The sequence below is a fragment of the Caretta caretta genome, chromosome 1 (genome assembly GCF_965140235.1).
Source record: "Caretta caretta isolate rCarCar2 chromosome 1, rCarCar1.hap1, whole genome shotgun sequence".
NCBI lineage: Eukaryota > Metazoa > Chordata > Testudines > Cheloniidae > Caretta > Caretta caretta.
Genome location: NC_134206.1, coordinates 344810095 through 344826815, shown reverse-complemented (window position 1 = coordinate 344826815; position 16721 = coordinate 344810095). Strand labels below are relative to the sequence as shown.

The window sequence follows — 16721 nt, the reverse complement described above, 5'->3', positions numbered from 1 at the left end:
GTGTTTTCTCATGCTTTCTCTCTTGCTATATTTACACTTACCTAATAACTTGAAAATAGAAAAGAAAATACATAGGCGGTTTAGTGGAGAATCTGGCATTTCACCTTAAGGGAGGAAGTTCTAACTAGAAATTTCAAAAGAAACTAGTTGAAAGTTCCACATGTTAACTATAGGTCCATTCCTACAAAGATTTACACACCTGGATAAAAATACTTTCACATGTAAGTGTTGGCAGGATTGGACTCTATATTAACAGAACACCTGTCAAATAGTGACACTGGGCACTTTTTTAGAGTGGAGACGATTATTTCTTTACTTTAAATTTGATGCTGCTTACTTAATGGTTAGTCTCTAAGGTGCCACAAGTACTCCTTTTCTTTTTGCGAATACAGACTAACACGGCCGCTACTCTGAATACAGGCCTGCAGTTCATGTCAATGTTTTTAATGACAGAAATGCAGAGCTCTGATGCCAGAGTGGCATACTTATCACAGGCAGATGTTAGACCAGTGGTTCTCAACTTATTTACCATTGTGGGCCACATATGCAACTCTCTATGTGTTATATGGGCCACATCCATGCTATATATATACTACCTTATGGCCCTGAGAATGTCACATGGGCTGCAGTTGTGTGCTGACTGGGCTGCAAGCAGTTATGTTAGAGCATCATATGTTAATTGTACATCTTGATTATAAACTTGATTATCAGGAGGCTAGGAGAGTGGCTGCTAATGTTTGCCAACCCTGTGATAAGGACTGATATATGGAATTAAAGAATCATAGATGTTAAGAGTTGGAAAGATCTATTAGATCATATGGACCATCTCCTTGGCAATTCATATTCTCTACAGAAAATTTTCTACTGTTTATTCCACTATAGTTACAAATATTCTAAGTGCTGGTCTTTTACCTCTTCGCTGAGGAGTCTATTCCACAGCCATGCAGACCTCACTGGCAAGATGATTTTTCCTGATATTCAGCTTACACTTACTATTTCTTAGTTTCACCATATTATTCCTAGCTTATATTCCCTTGTTCCATCCTATATCATTTTTCCCCTTGGTATTAATATCCTTCAAATATGAAAGGGTAGGGCATGATAATTTGCCAATCTTAGAAACCATTTAACTAAGCTCCTTTAGGACTTGGCTACAGTAAGAGGTGGTGTGAATTTAAACCCATATAGTTATACCAGTAAATAACTCCCTACATGGACACTCATTCTGGTATGAGAGTACGTTCTACTGCTTTAGCTTATATCACTTTGGAAGCCATTCTTATTTCTGAATAAGAGTGTTCACATTAGCAATATAACTTCCCAAAAATATAAACTGGTATAACAAAAAATCTCCCATGTAGATGAGCCCTTAGAGTGCATCTACACCGGGAATATTTGAACCCATAATTCTCCTCCAATTGTAGCAACAGTGGAAGCTGTAGTGTAGACAGATTGCAAGTGTAGAAAATGACAGAGAAAAACAATTGTGAATGAAAAAGATATACACTATTTCCCATAATACCCTGAGATCAGCCAGACCAGCTGTTTGTATGTGTTCAAATTTTCCAAGTATCCCCTTACCTACTTTTTATTTTTACAAAATCAATTCCCTTCCTAGTTGTCCTTTGTTGTCATTATTTCTCTTGTTGAGGACATTTTTTAAAATGTTGGGCTGTACTGTAGGGCTGTACAGAGAACTAATTCCAGGCTGCTGTGCCACCACATGGCACTGGGTGCCTACTCAGTTTGGACCCAGAGAATTTAGCAAAATGTTTTGTTCACAAAGAACTAAAGGACTGGCTCCACAATAAATGCCTCTCCCTCCCCCCAAAAGAGGACAGCTGTCTTGCGAAGCTGGACAGTGGCCAGAGGATCCATGAAGCCAGCACAGCAGCATAATTGAGTAGGGTACATCTAGAAGTGCACGCTGGTTTGGGTGGTGAGAGAGGCTAGGCTAGGCAGACTATAGAAAGTACAAGGTTATAGGTGAATGAACTGAAGGTGTTTGAGAATAAGATTGTGTAACTGAATGGGAAAGTGAATGAAAGAATGTGCGATTGGGTGGGTGCGTGATTACGAGAATATGTGCGTGGGCGTTTAATTAGTTTGGCAAGGGAGAGAATGTAGGAGTGGGTGAATGGATGGGCAAGTATGCAACTAAAGAGTTGAACCAACTTTATTAGCATTCTTCATGGTGCAGCTCAGTAATGACACATAGAAACGGTAGAGAACAGGAAACATTTGGCAGTGCTTCAGGCACACTAGGCAAGATCAGATTGGCTGACTTCATGACAGGGCTAGCATGGTTAGAGGACAGGGCTAGGAAACAAGAGACTTGAGTTGTGTTACCCACTCCATCTCTGACTCACTGTGCAGTTTTAGGCAAGTCACTTAACTTCTCCAGTAAGCTGGACATAATAATCTCCAACTTTGTAAAGCGATTTGCAATCAATTTCTGAAAGATTTTATGGAAGTGTGTACAATAATAATTACTGATTATTTTTTATTTGGCCATGGCACACTAACAAGGTGGCACAACAAATCCGATATTTTTCAATTAGTATATCCGTAGTATGCAGGTGTGCCTGGCACTTTAGAGACTATGTAAATCATCCCTGTACTGAACATGGTAGGTAGATAGATCAAATCTGGGCATTCCTACTGTATCCTTCACCCTCATACATCAAACTCAGGAGATATCGGCAAGGATACAAGCATTTTCCAAACTTCAAAACTGTCTTTTTTCAATGAAGTAGGGCTTGAATTTTCACACCTTTTTTAAAAACCTATAAAATACTAACAGAAGTTTTTTCATCTTGAGTACGTCTACCATAACACTGGAAATAGTTTACTGTGACTAATACATAGTTGTTTTTTAATTCACCATGTCAGTTTACAGACCTAGCTGTGACCTTCCCAGGGCAGCTACAATTGGGCTATTGTTAAGGTGATTGCTGTGCTATCCTGTTAAGTTATATTAAGTTGTGCACAGTACATTTTCAGTTTTTATTGTAATAAAGCTGAGACCTTTTGAACCTTAAATGGAGGTGAATGAATACTCTGGGAAGTCATAGGCTTTGTCTTAACTGCCAAAAAGATGTGTGTTTACTGTGGGATAATTAATGCGCACTCGCTATTCCACTGAGAAGGCACCATAGTGTTTACCAGGAGGGTGTTAGGCAAAATCAAACTTCAGTGCCTTGAATCCACTCAGATTTTACAGCAGGGTAGTTAATGAATGTTAGTTATCCTCCTGTTAAAAAGAAAAGAAAGAAAAGAAATACACCTTTTTTTTTAGTGAAGACATAGCCAGACAGAAGTTTGTGCCCAACAGTAGATGCACTAAATTTGATCTGCTATAGACCTTTTGTTATCAGAACTATTTTAAAAAGTCTACAACCATTTAATATTTGGTGTCTGGTACTATGCTGTTTGTCATGGCTGTTTGGAATTTCACAGTGACTGTGGAGACAGATCTATAATTCCCTGTTCCAAAAGCACATGTCCCTGTCACTTGAGGTAAGGGGAATCTGTGTTAGCATTATAGAGTCTTTGACACATAGTTGAGCAGTTCTTGTTCTATCCACTAGACCGTCTTATACATTAGTCAGTTCATTATAATATAGATGTTTTTGTTACATCAGCCTTGATTGTTGTAATCCATGCTGAGTTTTTTAAGTATTGGAAGAGGTTGGAGGTTCAAAAAAGGTGTTGTAAGGTAGACATTATAGACAAGACCGTACCAAATTCACAACTGTGAAAAACATGTCATAGACTGTGAAATCCATTCTCCCCCATAAAATCTGGTCTTTTGTTCACTTTTACCCTGTACGATACAGATTTCATGAGGGAGACCAGTGTTTCTCAAATTGGGGTCCTAACCAAAAGAGGGTTGTGTGGGGGTGGGTGGTATTGCCACAAGGCTATTCTAGGGGCTCACGGTATTGCCACCTTTCCTTCTGCACTGCCTTTAGATCTGGGCAGCCGGAGAACAGTGGCTGTTCGTCAGGCGCCCAGCCCTGAAGGCAGTGCCGCTGCCAGCAACAGCACACAATTAAGGGTGGTAATACCATGACACTCCTACAGTAGTCTTGCCCCCCCCTTCCCCCCCCGTTAGGGTTGGGACCCGAACGGTTACAATACCATGAAATTTCAGATTTAAGTATCTAAACCCGTGAAATTTATGATGTTTAAAATCCTATGACCGTAAAATTGACCAAAATCGACCGTGAATTTGGTAGAGCCCTAATTATAGAACTATGAGGGTTTTTTTATTATTGCTGCATATCGGCCTTCTCCTCTGACGCTAACCCACTGTAGGAATGGGTTTGCTGGGCCAAATGTTCTGCCCTTAGTTACAATCAATAGGGTTGCATGTGTCTTTTAGAAATACAAGTAATTATAGCATTAACTGAGGAGAGAATCTTGCTCGCTGTCGTGTGTGATCTTAAACCTAAGAAAGATGATCACAAGAGTGGTCTGATAGTTGTGTGTGTCTTCAACAGGAGACGCACAGTTGCGAGGTTGTGCAAGTTTAGAGAAAACAAACCCTGAGTTTTTCCTTCTGTTCCGTCTAGTGGTGTTTGTCTCTGCTAGTGACAGGGTTTACAAAGCATTACAGTAAGCATGCCTCATCTTTGCCTTTTTTTTCCATATGGGTGTGTGCTTCCTTTTCACTGTGGTGTTTTGTTTTGTTTTGTTTTTTTTGTTTTTTGTTGTTGTTGTTTTTATGCAACTACTCCTTCCATTTTAAGAATAAGAAATGAACTTTAGACTGTGTGTGGGGGTAGGGGGTAACGTTTCATAAACACTGTGGTTCTGATCCCTCTAATCTTTTACTACCTGTAGGGGCAGGTGACTGCCAAGAAGGAACTGGGAGGCTCTGACTTTTCCAAGGCTCAAGATTATGCAATGAAGAAGAATATTTTAGAAGCTAACGAGAGAGGTCAGAACAACGTGGTCAGAAGGTGCGTTGCTCAGAAATCGATCCCTTCTTTTTAGTATCTTTTGTTTGATTGCTCCCGTGTAGAACTCCTATCACATCAGTTGTTGCTTTAAATATGAAACTGAAGTGTATGGTCTGTTTGTGTATTTTTCATTGCATGTTCAGTACAACGTATTTAGCTTCTGGAGCTGTTGTTTCCTAACACTTTTATTACCTCCTGGCCTGTTTTCTTGTGAGTGCAACATGCCTAAGAGAAAGTGAAGGGGAAACATTCGATGGATTTCAGGAGCAAGGAAACAATTATATGTTGTCAGTTGTATTGACCGTGCAGTGTAATGCTGAGATAGTGTCTGTAGGAAAACAACCAGACAGCTTAAAGAAGAAGTCAGAAATATTTTTAGCATGTTGAAACTGTTTAAAATGCTGAAAAGGAGGGTATGGGGAGGAGAGAAATACAGCATCCTTCCCTTGTGATTCTGTGGTTTTGTCTGAGTTGCTCTTATTTCATTTTTTCTTCATAAGATCAGCCACGTGTTTCAGTGGCAATTGCTGTCTTACACTGTGACTGCATAGAGGATGTCTCATTTGCTGTCATATTTTAAAATGGGTACGTCTGATGAAACTGTGCACTTCTCTAACACCTTTTCATTTAGGAATCTCAAAGCATTTTACACACATAAATGTGTTAGGATTCATGGCATCCCTGTGAAGTAGGTAAGAATATATATTATTCTTGTTTTGTAGATGGGGAATCCAGTGCACAAAATGCTTCGCATGCTATTCTAATTTGAAAAGCAATTCAGAATAGCTTTTGACTCCATTAACAAAAATAAGATTTTACTATTCTTCTATCCCTGTGAGCTCCCCAGAGCCAGCAATCAGAGGTGTGATTGCAGCACATGTAGACATACCCAATCTAGCTTTGATCTAAATAGCTTGAATAACAATAGCAGTGAAGCCAGGACAGACTAGCCACCCCAGTTCCCGCTCAGGGTCCCAGGCAGGCTTGTAGAGTCCATGCTGCCACCTCTATTGCCACCACTTCACTTTTTTGTTACTAGATCAAAGGTTACTCAGGTGCATTCTTGTGTGCTGCAGTTACACCTCTGACTGCAGTGTAAACATACTCATTATGAGAGCTAGAGCTGGAATCTATTCCAGCTGATGCATCAAGAGAATTGTTAAAGACGAATCCTGAGAGATATCTGATATTTTCTTCTCCCATCAAAGTTAATACTTGTTGGACAGTGCTCTAGTGCCTTTTAAGATTTGGTCCTAAATTACAATTTCAGGTCAGATCGTAGCCTCTGATATTCCTGTGCAGACCCACTGAAGAACTGTGTCTGAGGTGATGCATCAACTACCAAGTAACACTATTGAATACTACTACTGATTGCTACACAATCATTTGCATGAACACAGCCATGTCCTTCCTTGAGAACTGTGCAGTAAACCATTTTCAAAGCTTGGGATAATGATTATACATCTTCATCAAAGACCAGTTTGTCTCGCAAAAGTTTTATTCTGGATGATGATGCACAAGCCAGAAAAAAGCCCAGCTTGACCTTCAGATCTTGAATTCAGAGTTTGACAGAATGACTTTTGATTATCAGTGGGGTTTCTAATTTTAGGTTTTAAATGATAAACACCGATAAAACATCCCTGGTTAAAAAATATATATATATATGTTAACCTAATAAACACTGGAAAAACACCAGAAATGGTTACTTGTATCTAAGGGCTTGTTTACATAGAGCAGTAATGCAGACTATGGGAGTCCACTTCAGAAGTCACACTAAGTGTTGCACATTAATTGGTTTGAGTAGACCCTTCTGGTGCTCACTAAAGATTCCCTACTGTGTTTTAACAGTGCTGTTTTGAAACAGTACTATGGTAAAGTGCACATTAGGGAACATGACAACGAGATTTCCCATTACGGTAATGTATATAACATATAATGTCCATTACTTTTTACAATATACACATGGAAAGCCCAGAAACCCTTGATTTTTGGATATCTACATAAAACTCAAAAATTGCTAAAAATAAACCTTGAAAAAATGAACCCTGAAAAAAAGAAACGTGAATAATAAACTTTTTAAGGCAAGGATTGTCGTTCGTTATGTTTGTACAGTGCATAGAACAACAGGATCCTGAATTATTGAGCCTTTTAGGGTCTGTCACAATGTAAGTGATTAATAAGTATAATATTAGGGAAAAATCACATCTTTATACTTGTTCGCTGAACAAAGTTGAATTAGGGATGTTGAAACAAGGAACTGCACATTGTCCCTTCTCATACTTTAATGGCCAGATTTTCAAAAGTGCTTTTAGCGGCAGCAGCATCCACTGTGCTCAATCCTTGTTTGCAATGACAGCTGCTGGCTGCTGAACGCTTCTGAAAATCTTGTCATTCATGTGTCTGAGAGTTGAGCTCTTTAGATATTCTGGCGCCAAATGAGTTATCCAAGGTCACACAGAAAGTCGGTAGCAGAGCTAAGAGTAGAATCCCAGCCTTGTGCTCTGAAGCACCAGAACAGGTTCCCTCTCAAACTGCTTTAGAAACAATAATAAATTAAAAGCTCCCAGAACCCTATGATCCATATGCTTAGGTGGTGTCTATCGGCATTCCTCCATTGACTTCAACCAACTGAGGATCTGATCCAATATCGGTATTAGAAGAGCTCCATAAAATTCTTCCCATGTTTCCAGTAAGTCTCCAATTTACTATTCTTTTGTCCCAATCTAACTGATACTTCAGTATATAACTTCTAAGGGCTTGATTTTGCTTTTGATACATGGGTGTATATCTTGTAAGATCAGTGTAGCAACTGAATTTACAAGCTGCGTGTCGCTGCACATGCTCCTATCCGAGAACTGGTTCAACTAAAATTGGGTCTTTGTCCAAAAGATAAAATACTGCTCTCAACTTATTTACCCAACTTCTGTTATACAGACAAACACTAGAGCGTTTTGGGGACTGGTGGAAATGAGAATTGGTAATATGAGTTGTTTAATGGCTCCCATTCTTAAGGATACCTTGTGATCTACTGGAACGGAAGCAGGATACTCTGACCCACTCACTGTATTACAACAAGCCATGTGACCTCCCTGTTAAATAAATAAAATCAACCCAGCTGTAAAAATATATTAAAGTAAAAATAAATACTTAACTTACTGTACAAGGGCCTAATTCTATGTGGTACTGAGCCTTCCAACTCCATTTCGTCCCAAAGGGAGTTGGAGGAGCTCAGCACTTCACAAAATTAGGATTTAAATAAATTTAACAAAATGGACCTCTGTGGTTTAAGGGCTTCTGTTTCATTCCCTCACGCCTTCTCCCCTGCTGTTCTCAGCTGCTGCCTGGCACCTTTTTATCCATCCAGAATGCCCAGCTGCCTTCCTGACTGTTATCAGTTTTGATATGTCATCAGTGGGCAGGTGGTCTTCCTGTGCTGAGTCATGTAGCCTGCTTCATGACTCTGGAATCTATTTCTGGATGCTTGTCTCTTAACCCTGTGATTTCCACTTCCCCTTTGTGCAGTGCCCGTCTTTCCTGGCATGCCATTCTTGTGTATCGTCCTGGTCATGAGCAAATCCTTCACCTTACGTTACAGAAGAAGAAAATCTCCAGGCTTAAGTAACATTTCCAGATTCAGTATAGGTGACAAACAGATACTTACCGTGCTGAGAAGGTAATAGCACCTTTCATCCCTTAAGGATCTCAAAAATGCTTCATGCACATTTTGGGCCTAATTCTCTACTTTTTTATATCAGTTTTACATTACTGTAACTCCACTGAATTCAGTGAAGTTACACCAGCTTTATGGTGAGAATCAGACAGCCACTATGAAAATTCAGCCACCTCTGAAGTGAGAGCAGCAGCCATGCAGAGAACAGGCACACAAAATACTGCACAGCAGTAGGGAAACTTTGGAGGTATAATAGTAAATATTTTAAAAAGCAAACAAGATTTGGGAGTGATACAGACCCTCAAATTTCAGGGCATAAGCCAGCCTCTAAGGCCTAACCCATACGTAAAGTTTTGCCAGTAAATACAGTATGGCAATTTCTATGTTCCAGTGGGCGAGGACTTAGAGCAAACCTTTTTATGGAAAGCGCAGTGAGGCCTTTATTGTCCACACAGAAACCAGACCTTCATATAACCTCCATGTAACTTCTTTTATTTTCTTCAGAGGGATGACTGGCTGAGTTAAACAATGCTGGGATTCTAGACTGATTCCAGGAAGTCTGAGTATTCCAAACCTGGGACCTGCTCTTGCTGTCCTTATACAGACAAAAACTTCCATTGGCTTCAGCAGGAGTCTTAACTGCATGAAGACTGCTGAAGCAGGGTGTCCCTAAGCCTCTGACTGCCAGATGCTGGGACTGGATGACAGAGGATGGATCACTTGATAATTGCCTTGTTCTGTTAATTTCCTTTGAAGCATCTGGCATTGGCCGTTGTCGGAAGACAGGACACTAGGCTAGATGGACCACTGGTCTGATCCAGTATGGCCATTCTTATGTTCTAAGTTTAGACCACTGTGTTATCCCCTATGATAAATCTGATTAAACAAATTATAAATAACTTTAAAAAATAAAAGCATTATTATAAGGGAACACTACAGTTTCACGCAGATCCCTATGATGATTATCATGTCACTAAATTTTTACTGAAATATTGGAGTGTAGCCACACCTAATATTTTTGCAGAATTGGCAGTTTGTCCAGAAGGAACTAATTGGACCAATGGTCAATTGGATTATGCCAGGATTAATATGACCCATTATCCATACTTCCCATAATTGTTGCTATTTTAGAAAACAAATTTATTAACCACCAAGCATAATTTATTATAAAATAGAATTTTAGATGATTTTTGCCATTGCTCTAGGGCAGTGATGGGCAGCCACCAGCATGCACTCAGCCCGCCAATGGATTACCCTGATGAATTACCCTGATGGTACCTGAATTACCCTGATGGTACCCTGATGCTTCCCGCAACTCCCATTGGCCAGGAATGGCGAACCGCAGCCACTGGGAGCTGTGGGTGGCTGTGCCTGCAGACGATCAATGTAAACAAACTATCTTGCGGCCCGCCAGCAGATTACCTTGACAGGCTGCAGGTTGCCCACCACTGCTCTAGGGTATTAAAATGTCATTGCTTCAGGGAATAGGGGGAAAGGATGAGCTTTGAATCAAAGATATTGTAACGCCTAAGAAAATTCAGCTTTTGTTTTTAATTTGCCAGTTTTCTGCTAGCCTCTCTATCACCTCTGTGTTGGAAAAAAATCAACAAAGTCAGTGTGACACTTTTCATTAGGTTCCTGTAGAGATTATAAATGTACAGTGTCCCTTTTTGAAAGGAGTTTTTAATAAACGAGTTAAGTATACTTGCTGATTGCATTTCTGAATGGAAGCGGAGGTGACCTCATTCTAAAATTTGTCAGTCTCAGGATCCTGTCATTCAGTCTGTATTTTAAACAAGGATCCATCAGCTGATCTAACTTGGATAAGTCTGCTTTGGAAATGCTCTCCAACTCTGTTGTTTCAGTAGATCAGTTATTTAAAAAAAAAACCTAACTGCATGATCTGCTAGGAATGCAAGACTTATAACATTGGTTCAAACCAGTGATCCCCATCTCATTGGATATCCTGCCTCCAACATTGGCCAGTACCAGATCCTTCCCAGGTTTTAGAATCCCTGTGATGGATAATTATTAAATAACTTTCCTATAGGGAAAATGTCTTCCTAACTATAGGCAGTTAGCAGTTGACTTAAGCCCGAAGCATGAGAGTTTCTACTTCTTTCACCCTATCCAGTGTAATTAATGTGGACATTATCATTATCCATATAAATGCCCAGTCCTTATTTTTGAATCCTATAAAGCCGGGGTTCTCAACCTTTTTCTTTCTGAGGCCCCCCCAACATGGTATAATAACTCCACAGCCCACTTGTGCCTCAATAACTAGTTTTCTGCATGTAAAAGCCAGGGCCGGCGTTACGGGGTAGCAAGCCGGGCAATTGCCTGGGGCCCCATGCCACAGGGGTTCCCAAAAAGCCACATTGCTCAGGCTTCAGCTTCAGCCCCGGCTGACAAGGCTCAGGGACCTGGGCTTCAGCCCCATGCGGTGGGGCTTCAGCGTTCTGCCCTGGGTCCCAGCAAGTCTAATTCTGGCCCAGCTTGGAGGCCCCCCTGAAACGTGCTCGAGGCCCCCTAGGGGGCCCCGGACCCCTGGTTAAGAACTTCTGCTATAAAGGTCTTGGCCTCAATGGGCTCTTGTAACATTCAGTTCCACAGCTTAATTATGCACTGTATAAAAATATTTTAGAGTGCATTTCCTCTCTAGATTGTAAGTTTTTGAGGGCAGAGGCTGTCATTTTCTATATATTTGTGCAGGACATGACACAATGCCTCCCTGAGATGGTTGGCCTCTAAACTCTATCATAATATAAACGTTAAATAATAATAATAATTCTAATTTCATTGAATATCCTCTTGCTCTTGCCTTAAGAGGATGAATAGGAGTGCCGGGCTTATTATCTCTTTTCTGTTAATTATTTTGTATACCTTTATCCTGTTCCCTCTTATTTGTCTCACCTCTCTAAACTAAACAGCTTCAGTCTTTTCGAGCACTTCACCGCATCCAAGGCACAGTGTTGTCATTTTATCAGCTACACAGTAAGACCATTAATTGTTACACCATTATTTTCATTAGCACAGCTGTGGTCTTTCTTAAGGATGGTGCAGTAAAGTAGGCTCACAACTAAAGTTATTTGAACTTTTGATGACAAGAATATAGTGCCGGAATGAGGTACTTAGTCTTTAATCAGGCAAACTCCTGTTGATTTTAATCACTTTACTTTCTACTGTCTTTTTGCACATCTCAAGTGTCTGGACTTGTCTCTTCAAAGCTCCCAAACCAGAGCTGGACTGAACAGTGTGTCAATAATTCCTTTTACCAGGGAACTAAAAATGCAGCTGTTTTGTTTTCTGGAATTGGCCTGGAGAAACCTGTGAGGTCAATGAGTTTGGTAGGTTTAATGGGCCTTCTCACCACGTTGCAAAACATTTTGTGAGCTGTGGTCTGGAACTCCCAAGTTTACCTCACTCATTTGCTTTTTGGTGCTTATTACAAGGGAGAGTTCAAATCTTTGCTGTTTAAATGCCAGTGCAACCCGAGATGGTTTTCTCTTTGCTGCTTTCCAACCTTTATTTAGGCCAAAGGAGCAACAATTTCCCTAAAATAAGTCACAATTTTCAGGATGAACTGTGAGAGCCGGGCCATCAGTGGTGTAAATTGACATAGCTCCATTTCCTTTAATGCCAGTTTATACAAGCTAAGGATCTGATCCCTGAGTTCAATCTAATAGTCCAAACTCAGGTGCAGGACTCTGAACTCCTGCTTCTTAACAAAACTCTGACACAAACTCTCTCAGTGGCATTGGGAAAATCACAGAAACTGCTCTTGCCAACTGTAAAATGGGGATAATGCATTTACCTGAAGGGATTGTTGTGAGGATTAATTAATGTTTGTGCAGGGCTTTCAGGATATAAAGTGCTCAGTGTAAGTATTACCAAGCTTTAACATCCCACAGTCCATGGTTTTTAATGTTATTTTCTTTTTCTCTCTCTCTCTAAAGTCTCTGGACTTTGGAAATGGTTCTCCTGTTTGTATCTTCTCCATTCTCCAAAGATCTGAGTCACCGCACAGGATACATCTGCCCTCTGGAGGTTGGCTCAGAAGAAAGAGAACCAAATTTTCAAAGGGACCTCAGCTTGGTCTCTGAAATTGTGGGTACAGTGCCAGGTGTCTGGGTTCTTGTGCTTACAAAAAAACAGCACTGTGAGAACAAACTGCTTTCTTGTGGGCAAAAACTCAGGGCTGAGACTTGTGCCTGCATTCTTAGAGGCTGCTGTTGAAAATGTGGCTTTTCAAAGAGATACTTTCATGGTTCAAAAAAATCTTGATTCCCAGATATCAAGAGGGGAAAGCTACCTATCCCACTGTAAAGGCACAGAGGACCCTGACAAAAATGGAACCGCACAGTTCCACTGTGCAGGTGGTGAGGGAGGATGCTGGGAACTTACACAAAGAAGAGGAACAAAGCTGTGCCCCAGCCTCCAGGAAACTTGTGGGCAGGACGGATCCTCTGGACGTTGTTTCCTACAGAGGGGCATGCTTTAGCAGCAGAGGGTATTGCTGTACTGAGGGTGCAGTGGTATCCACAGAGCACTGCCCGTGGGTAGAGGGCAGATTCTTTCTTGTCCTACACATCTCCACAGATCTCCCCAGTGCACCCAGCTACTCAGGCTGGTGGCTTTGTAAAGTATTCTGCATGAAGACCACAGGTATACCTAGAATTGCAGGACAGCAGCCAGCACAGCACAGTCCACAGCCCAGGTGAGCTCTTCACGTCTGATTTTGAATGCACACATTTCACTCAGGAAGATCTGGCTCTCGATTAAAAAAACAACTCAAACCACCCTCCATCAAAATCAATGACTGCAAGAATCAGGGGGTAGCCGTGTTAGTCTGTATCCACAAGAACAACAAAATGCATCTGAAGAAGTGTTTTTTTACTCTGGAAAGCTTATGCCCAAATAAATCTGTTAGTCTGTAAGGTGCCTCCAGACTCCTTGTTGTTTTAATGACTGCAAGAGCATATCAGAGAATTGAGCAACATGTGAAGGACATGTTGTTTCCTTTAGGGTACTGACTAAAGGTTACGTCACTTGGATACTTTGGATGTTTGTGAGCACTACAGGACTTGGAAAGGGAAAGCAAAAAGGAAAAACACTGGGGAGGTGAACAATTTGTTTTGTTTTATGACTCTCTTAGTAGTTTAATGAGGGAACGATTACTCATGCCCTGTCACTGCGGATCTAGAATATTCCGCTGGGCTTAAAAACTGGCAAGAAAAAGTAGTTTCCTAAAAAACAATGAATTACCCAAAGGCCATTACTCAGGAGTCCCTGGTGACTAGGAAGGGACAAAGTCTGACTTGTGCAAGAGTCAGGATCTGTTTTAAATACCCCCCCCCGTACCCCCACTGCTCCCATGACAGCCCTTTTCGGCATCTTGGATTTCAGGGGAAATGATTGATTGGGCCAGCACCTTCTACCAAATCCCTTCTCCCTGTTTCCCTCAAAAATGATATGAGAGAGTGGGTGAGCCAGACATTTCCTGAAGAGGTAGGATCTGAGGACAAGTCTCCCACCCACGAAAGATAAAACAAGATAAAGCATTTGGGGAGCTTATGCCACAGGGTGGGTGAGAGACGGGGGGGACTCCAAGGCAAGAGAGAGAGAAGGGGTCAGAAAGATTCAGTTCAATTTTGGTGTAAAGATTTGTTGGGGGAGGAAGGGCAATGTTTTTTTTATTCAGCTGGTTCGCACATCTTTAAACCTACCCTGAGCTGCATGACCCGCATTTTAAACTTTCCACTGCTGCTTGAGCGTGCAGGTTCTTTTAGAAGTTTGCAACAATGTATCCTTTGCACTTGTAATTCACATCTGGTACACTATGTCCACCTCTGTGCAGCATACACACAACTTCCCTCTATGCTGGAAGCCTGTTGCAAGTTTTTTGGGACTGGAAAACAGATATGCTGCCGTTACGTGTTGGAGCTTTACCGTGGAATGTAAACAGAGGGCTTCTGTAATACACAAACACAAACTAGGTGCATTTCATACCCAAATCCCAAACATTATTACAGTAGAACCTCAGAGTTACGAACACCTCAGGAATGGAAGTTGTTCGCAACTCTGAAACGTTCGTAACTCTGAACAAATCGTTATGGTTGTTCTTTCAAAAGTTTACCACTGAACATTGGCTTAAAACAGCTTTGGAACTTTATTATGCAGAAGAAAGATGCTGCTTTCAACCATCTTAATTTAAATGAAACAAGCACAGAAAGTCTCCTGGCCTTGTCAAATCTTTTTTTTAAACTTTCCCTTTATTTTTTTTTTAAAAAGAGGACTTGTGGCACCTTAGAGACTAACCAATTTATTTGAGCATAAGCTTTCGTGAGCTACAGCTCACTTCATCGGATGCATTCCTTGAGAGTGTGTGGCACAAGCTGTCAGCATAGTCTGTGTGGTATGAAGATTGTAATGGATTTTTTACGTGCGATGAAGTGAGCTGTAGCCCACGAAAGCTTATGCTCAAATAAATTTGTTAGTCTTTAAGGTGCCACAAGTCCTCCTTTTCTTTTTGCGGATACAGACTAACACAGCTGCTGCTCTGAAACCTTTATTTTTTAGTAATTTATGTTTAACACAGTACTGTACTGTATTTGCTTTTCTTTTCTTTTTTTTCTTTTGTCTTTGCTGCTGCCTAACTGTATACTTCTGATTCCAAATGAGCTGTGTGGTTGACTGGTCAGTTTGTAACTCTACTGTTCTACTGTACTACCATGCTGGTATTAGTTATTGGGTTTCTTTTGCCTGCAGTGCAGATCACCCAGGAGAGGATGGGAAAAAATGTGTCCAGCATAATACACATCAAAAGTTTGATATAATCATTAAAAACTGAAATTAACAAGGCACTCTAAGGGTGTTATTGCTGTGTACAATATGTCCTGAATTTACCCTACTAAAACTTTGTTCTATTTCCATGCTGTATAGCCTGAATCCTTTTTCCCTCTACCATGTAAATTACAGAAATTACCTTTGGCATTGTTAAAATCATTCTTTTTTTTTCTTTCTCAGCTTCAGTCCAGGAAGTTATCAGTTTTTCAGGGAAATCCAAGGGTAACGCTGCAAAGCTTCTGGCTTTTAAACTTATGTCTGAGAGGTGCACAGCTGTGCCACTTGTGCCCCTTGAGTTTGGAATTCACCCTCATCCCGTAAATTTATGGTGCTGATGTGGTTTTGAATTTCTGCTTTCAAAAGCACTGATGTTAGCTTATGTCTTTGTGTTGGATCTTTGCCCTTGGATGTAGGACCCAATGCCTGAGACAAAAATACGGCATTCTTGCTACATACACTATAAAAAGTGTTGAATATAAAGCGTGGAGTTTGAACTGGACCTGCCATGGATTGATAAAGGTATTTTGACAGTAGGAGTGATGTGAACAGCATCACTGATTATGCTGGATCTAAAAAACTAAGAGGGAGACACTAGAAAAAGGAAGCAGTGCATGTCGTGGTCAGTGCGGTGAACTGGGTATCAGAACTTATGAGTTTTATTTCTGTCTGTGCTACTGTCTCACTTTTGGTTCATTGGGCAGTATAGTTAAGGTGTGGCTGGGCACCTAGTGTTGTAATTGAAATAACTGCAAGTTATTAGCACCTCTGAAAATGAGCACCTTATCCTCTCTGGGGCAAATATTTACTTACCCCACACATGGGCTGGGAGGCTTGATTCATTAATGTCTGTAAAGTGCTTTGAGATCCTCAACTGGACTGTGCTATATATGTGCAAAGTATTTTATTATTATTTATGTATAATTATATAATTAAATATGTAAATTAACTGTATTAAATATCTACCTCAGAAGAGGTAGTTAATGTTTGTGAGGTGCTTAGAGATCTTTGGAATAAGGGGTGTAATTCAAATAGAAAGAAAGTGATGGTTACGATGAGGCTTTCATTACAGGAGAAGCCGAGGCAGTGCAGTGTATATAGCATACTGCAATTAAGATCCCAAACTGTACACTAGTTGCAAGACATCCTATGATCCTTTATTCTTGATAAGTATATCTCCCAACCCCTCACCGCCTCCTTTACCTACACCTTTGGTGTAATGTACCCTGGCTGGTAGGAAG

At 40.7% G+C, this 16721-nt stretch overlaps 1 long non-coding RNA gene across 12 annotated transcripts in view; it reads left to right on the top strand.

Moving 5' to 3' along the window:
- The window catches only part of LOC125630552 (uncharacterized), a 183246-nt gene extending 167750 nt beyond the window's left edge, over positions 1-15496 (top strand). For 8 of the 12 annotated variants that reach the window (XR_012666626.1, XR_012666623.1, XR_012666617.1 and 5 more), the window contains one exon: positions 4849-15496. This is a non-coding gene — a long non-coding RNA (uncharacterized LOC125630552). The remainder of the gene's footprint in view (positions 1-4848) is intronic. The other 4 variants (XR_012666621.1, XR_012666618.1, XR_012666622.1 and 1 more) reach the window with 4 other exon arrangements.
- Positions 15497-16721: the final 1225 nt, after the last annotated feature.